Raw genomic sequence first — 6,390 nt, forward strand, 5'->3', positions numbered from 1 at the left:
TGTTCCCACTCCTTCAGGTGCTCCTGCTATTTCCAGCTGACTACTTTATTCTGCTGCGTTTAATAGCTTTAAATGAAGTCTTACGTTATAGTGCTCCTTCCTACAGGAAAGAGAAAAATGAGTTGAGGGTCTCTTCAGAACAATGTCAGTTTTCTCCAAGTAAACTTATCTGGCTCTCTGGAGACCCATTGCATGAAGCAATTAAGTCTTAATATATTTCATTCGGTGCGATGGTATCTCTGCAGACGCCAGTCTGGGAGAAGCGAAATGTTGAGTTCCTTGGCAACCTCATGTTCACACAGATCAGTTGTATAATTATGTGTGTCAGTTACAATTAAAAGAACATTCTCAGTCCATGACATCGCAGTACAGCTGACTGCCTCAGAACGAGGCTCCAGTTGCTCACTGACAGCTATGGAGATATTTTTTTTAACGTATCGATGCATACAGAATGCGAGCAGGCGTTCACTCCTCAGGAATGACAGAAACACTGTCAGCTTTCTAAAGGGATCCAAAGAGAAGAGATCCAACTTCTTGATTGAATAATGTTTCACAGCAGCTTTCAAGTTGCCTTATCCTTTTAATTGTGGAGATATTGGCTCGTGCTTGTGGGAAGCTTGAACCTTGTGTCTGGGGCTGGTTTGGCTATTAAGAAAGGTGATGCAAACAGTGGTAGCCCACAAGCACTTAAGAGGACACTGGTTCGATGCTCTGTCCCTTTGAAGGACCTTCAGTTTTATCTGTGTACCCCTAAACTTTTGCTTCATTTGTTTGTGTGGAACCTGCTCGGCTGCTGAGCGTCGCCCCAGTGCCCAGACTCCCACGACTTTCGAGGGCAACTGAGAACGTGCACTGCTTTAGTACAGTCCTCACTTTTCCTACAGGTGCCCCATGTGCTTCCCAAACCACAATTCATTCCAGCTCTGGCCGTGAGCGCTAATCTGTCCCAGAAGCGTGAATTGTTTCAATGTCAATGTTGAAACATGTGCTAGAGCATATTTTAAAAAACAAACAATCAACCAAACAAACCCTAATTGCAGTCTTTGTGGTCGGGCTCCCTCCCTAGCAGAACAAGTGACAACTTGACACATTCTGCTCGATGTACAACTGTTGTCTTGGCCAGCGCTGCATACCAGCTGAGCCTTTTGATCCTCTCTATAAAGTCTCTCACCATTAGTGTTGTGCTTGGATCTGGTTATTCCTCTGTGGACGAGGAGTTCTGCAATACGAAATCTTCAGATGGCTCAGACTCTCCATGATGCGATCTGTCGGCTGACACAGCAAGGGATGTACAAGCAGCAGCTGTATTTTGACTTTCAAGGGGTGAGGGCACAGTATGAGCCCCGTCCTGTAACCTAGCCGTGGCCTGTGCCAAGGTGTCACGTTCACTCAAGTGTCCTTCAGTCTGAAGCGCCCTGGATACTCTCCTGGCTGATACGACTCCTGCTTGACCTGACTGATTCAACAAACAGCATTTTTAACTGTGTTATGTACACAGAAGCGAATGTTAAGTAGCACTCCTGTTACCAGATCCCTCCATCTCTGACTGAGGCACCGCGGACTGTGACAGATGGGTGTCCCTGGTGATTTGAGACACTGGAAATGAGGTGGTTGAGGACAGCGCTGCGTAGCCCCGTGGGAGCTGAGCAACTTTAAAGTGTGAGGCACTCAGATTTTGTGGATAGGGGAGGGGAGAGACACCAGCGGCTGTCCCTGGAGGAACATCTTTCGCAAGCTCTCAGGGGGCGCTGTGCCAGCTCTTGCAGTGACAAAACCATTCCACGAATGTACCCATCCATCTGCATTCACCTTGCTCTGCTCCGGGGATGCCTGAAGGGGAAGTCACAGCAGACAGCCCAAAACCCAGCAGTCACGGAGAGCGGGTATCTGCAACTCGTCCGTTCTCTCGTTTCAGCGTTGTTATGAATTTAAAGCCAAAAAATGTGTGACTAATCCTCTCTCGGAAGTGCAGTTGCTGTGGTTGTACAACGAGAAACCTTTCGGCGGTTACCTTCCTGGCACGGGCCCTGCTCCCTCCAGCTCCGTCTGCCCGTCTCTCCCACCCCAGTGCGTGCTCTTCTGACCGCACGTTTCTGAAGCATCTGCCGGAGAGGTACAAGCCTGGCTCCTGCGTTGAACAGGCAGGTTAGCTCCTTTCTCTGAGCTTCTAAGGAAATAGACACTGATTATTTTGGGGTGTACAGAAAATATATCTGCTCTGATGTATGTACTGTAAATTTCTAATTTATCACTGTAAAAAAAAAAAAAACCTTGCTATTTAATTTTTATATCAAAATAAAATTTTAACCTCTGTGGATAACGAAGGTATTCCTGGCAGCCCTCATGTTTTTGGTGAGTTTGTTTCCTGAATTGGCTATACCGCTGTTGCATGCTCTTTTTTCCCCTGACAGAAGAAGACACGTGGTCCGAATGGGTTAAAACAGCACAGTTTGGATCTCGTGTGGGTCGCAAAAGCACCTCTGCCAACTGGAAATAGCTGAGAACAAAACATCACTGGGCAAGAGTGAAAGTATGTACGTGTTTCAGTGCTTGCACATGGGGTGGAAAGAAACCCTTTCAAAGGCAGCGTGCAGGTCCCCGAGCCTGTGGAAGCAGCCGCAGGCTGTGGCTGTTCTCTGGTGGGCTTGTGCTTGTCTCCGTGTGCCACCAGAACCAAACGGAAGCAAAAACACAACTGTCCACTGCTGCTGTAGCAGTGCTTCTGGGGAAAGCAGGGCTCTATGTAAGGTTCCTCTACTCCATGTATTATGGAGTAAGGGCATCCAGAGAAGCACGGAGCATCCAGATGCTGTGTGTGTGGTGGGAAGGGTAGCACAGCCACGTGCCTGTTGAGGGTACAACATCTGTTAGTGGTTTGGGAAAAGGCACATGCTCAAAATGTGCTCACTCAAAAAGGGTATTTTTAGCCCTTCAGAGAACAGATTCAACCTGTTATCTACATTTTTTTCAAATGTTTTTTTTTTTTTTTTTAAATAAGCTTTTTTAATGCTCTGCTTATTTTTTATTCCTCTTTTATCACTTCTGTTCACCAGTTAGGTGAGAGTTCCTTGTTTTTGTGTATGTCCTTCACCACTTTCTTTGACGCCAATTATACAGCTTGTAATATTAGTCACCATCTTAACCCACTTAATCATCTACATCACAAAATGTTCTGTATGCAGGATTACTTAATTAGCATAATGCTATTCTAATAAGAAACTAAATCAGACTACAGTGGATAATAGTGAGGATGTGCTATAAAGAAGACAGTAGGAATTATCACCTGTGTATCTATAACTAATCAAGTTTTGAAGAGCAGCATCTAAAACTGATAATTAGAGTGATTTCCTCATGCCTTTGGCAGCTCATCGCTGTTATGTTCTTAGCTGGTGATTAATGAGATCTCTGACTTGAAACTTATAATTAGGAGACTTTAATATAGCTACAGTTAAACATAACAAACATAGAAGTTTCTGGGGAAGGGAGAGGAATCTGCCTCTTGTTGGAGCTGTTAGCACCAACAAAGAACCTCAGATACAATGTTCAAGGTGGTGTTGGCTGCTCCAGGTCCCTCTGATGGCCTCTTGCCCCACACGTCATCCCAAACCAGGCATCTCAGAGTGTCACCAGTCAGATGGCAGTGCTGTAGTTGCTCCAACCTGGGGACAGCCTCCACGAACCACCATGAAGAGGAAATCAGCCCAGGTTTGCCTACAGAGGGGGGGTTTTGGCTGTCTGCAAACCTCACAAAAGAGTAGCCTTTATCAGGAAATTTTGTGGTTGTTTTATTATTTGGGTTTGCGTGTTTTTAATGTTTGATTTTGTCTTGTTTTGCTAAAGCTCTCTTTAAAGAGTAAATGTTGAATTCATAGCGAAGGAGACCGGAGTTCTGCAGCCAGAAATCAGAAGCTCTGTTAATTTAAAAATGTGGTAATGCGGTAATGTGAAATGCATCATGAGAAGCTGGCTTCAGCAGGGAGGTCTCCACCACACCCTATCCTTCCTCAGCCACTCATTCATAGAATCAGAATCATCAAGGCTGGGAAAGGCCTTTAAGAGCATCAAGTTCCCGTAACTGCATCTCATTTCATCTCCTCCTTAATTTTGCCATACAACTACTCGTAGGGCTGAGCTGCAGAGAACATCAGCAAAAAAGACCTGGGTTAAAAATAACCACCAGGGTTTTCTGTTTGTTTTATGCAGGTTATTTTTAACTCGGATCATGTCGGTGACCTGGTTCGTGTGGCAGCCCCACAAAGGGCCGAACTGACAAAAACGAGGCAGGATGAACTGCCTGGCTTGCGTTGTCTTGGCTCCTGCAGGCAGCATCCCGCAGAGCTGCTCCCTGAGCCCTCCCCGTCCTCCCCGTGAGGCCAGAGCTGCAAACCCTTCAGTGAGGCTGCTGGTAACTCCCAAAGTTTGGTGCTTCGGCTGGGGATTGAGTCCAGATTCGAACAGCGTGCCCATAGGTGAGAGCCCCACTGCACAGCCCCACAGCAGCTGCGGCTCTCATGCTTTGCAGCACATATTCTGGTACGTTTGGGCTAATTGGGCTCATAATATACACCAGGAGTTTGCATCCCCTGTCTCAACTTCAAAGGGCTCAATCGAATATCTGTGTAGGTTGAATAAAAAGCAGGGCATCTTTTCCTGCTTGCAAAGCCCGTGCTGGCTGGGAGAGTGACAAGGCTGGCACTGCGTCATGCCGTGCTCCCATTGCACCTCTCCGATAAAATCAGGCAGGAGGCTCCTTGCCAATCTGGCTGATTTTGTGCCACAGATCCTGGATCCCCACTGCTTCCTGTGGCTGGGAGAGGATTTCTGGCACCCTGGCAAACTCCAGCTGGTTTAACAGCTTCGTGCTGTTGGCAGCCAGATGTTTTGTTTTCTGTGCTGCCAGCAGCCCACCGAGCAGGCACCACAGGGCTGGAAGAGCACAGAGGTGGCTCAGAGGGTAGGGGCAGCAGTCGAGGGCTCACACGATAAGGGATCATGGATAAACTGTTCTGTTTTCCTAGGTGTTTTTGGAGAGTGGGGACCTTCCATCTGCCAGATATTGAGTACAACATCAGAGAAAACAGGTTAAATCCCAAACACAAACACTGCTGCACCACAAATTTTACCGTAATTTTTAACTTTTGATTGTGCTCCTTGCTGCAAATGCTTTCCAAAAGCAAAAGAGCAGATTAATGAGTTATGCTTCAGAGGAAGGCTTAACTTCAGTTTTGTCATTTTTTAATCAATGGTTTAAAATATTTAAAGAAAATTACCCATGACTTGTCAATACAGCTCTTCATTTTTTATTTCCATCAGCACTTAGCTGGCTTCCTGACCGTTTCTCTCATTTCCTGAGCTTATTCTGAGGAAGGCAAAAACATCCTTCCTGCAAAAAAAAAAACGCAAATAATTTGAGAATCTGCTTCTGAAGTGTTAAGCTTTTAAAAAGTGTTAGATGGAGAACCAGCCTGACGTTAAGCATTTTAGACCGATGGGTAGGACTTGAGGGTAGAGCTGGATGAAAAAATGAACGTGAGCTGGCAACGTGCACTTGCAGCCCAGAAAGCCAACCGTAACCTTGCACCCCTCTGCTCTGCTCTGTGAGGCCCCACCTGGAGCCCCGCATTCAGCTCTGGGGCCCACAGCACAAGAAGGACATGGACGTATTAGAGCGGGGAGGGCCACAAGGATGGTCAGAGGGCTGGAGCACCTCTCCTGTGAAGACAGGCTGAGGGAGTTGGGGTTGTTCAGCCTGGGAAGAGAAGGCTCCAGGGAGACCTCACAGCGGCCTGCCAGTACCTAAAGGGGGCTACAGGAAGGCTGGGGAGGGACTCTTTGTCAGGGGGTGCAGTGACAGGACAAGGGGGTTGGAACTGGATGATCTTTAAGGTCCTTTCCAACCCCAACCATACTGTGAGACTGTGGTAACAGCAGAAGTATTTTCTCCCATAACTGAAGCGATTCACCCAGAGATGCTTTTAGTCAAGCGCTTCAGAAGGGATTATAACTGCAGTTCCGCGGAAACGCAGGACTTTCAGGGCTGGATTTTATTTATTTATCTATTTATACATGCACTCGGGCGCCTTGTGCTTGCAGCAAGCAGCCGGTGACACCTAGTGGCAGCTGCCCCTCGACCCAGCCCCAGCTCTGCTGCCCTGCCGAAGGCCTTTTGGTATCGACCTCTTCTTGCTTAGCTCTGGGCTCAGGGCAACCCCCAGCAGGCGGCTGATGTCGCTCACAGAGGGAGAAAAAAAAATGACATGAAGGCCAAAGGGACTTCTTTCCCCTGGCTGCAGCAAGGGAAGGTGCTGGTAAAAGAAGCCAGCATCACATAGATCTGAAAAGTTCACCTGAAAGACTTAACACGGTCCCCTCCTGGACCTCACGCTAGTC

Source organism: Anser cygnoides, chromosome 1, assembly GCF_040182565.1.
Source record: "Anser cygnoides isolate HZ-2024a breed goose chromosome 1, Taihu_goose_T2T_genome, whole genome shotgun sequence".
Taxonomy (NCBI): Eukaryota; Metazoa; Chordata; class Aves; order Anseriformes; family Anatidae; genus Anser; species Anser cygnoides.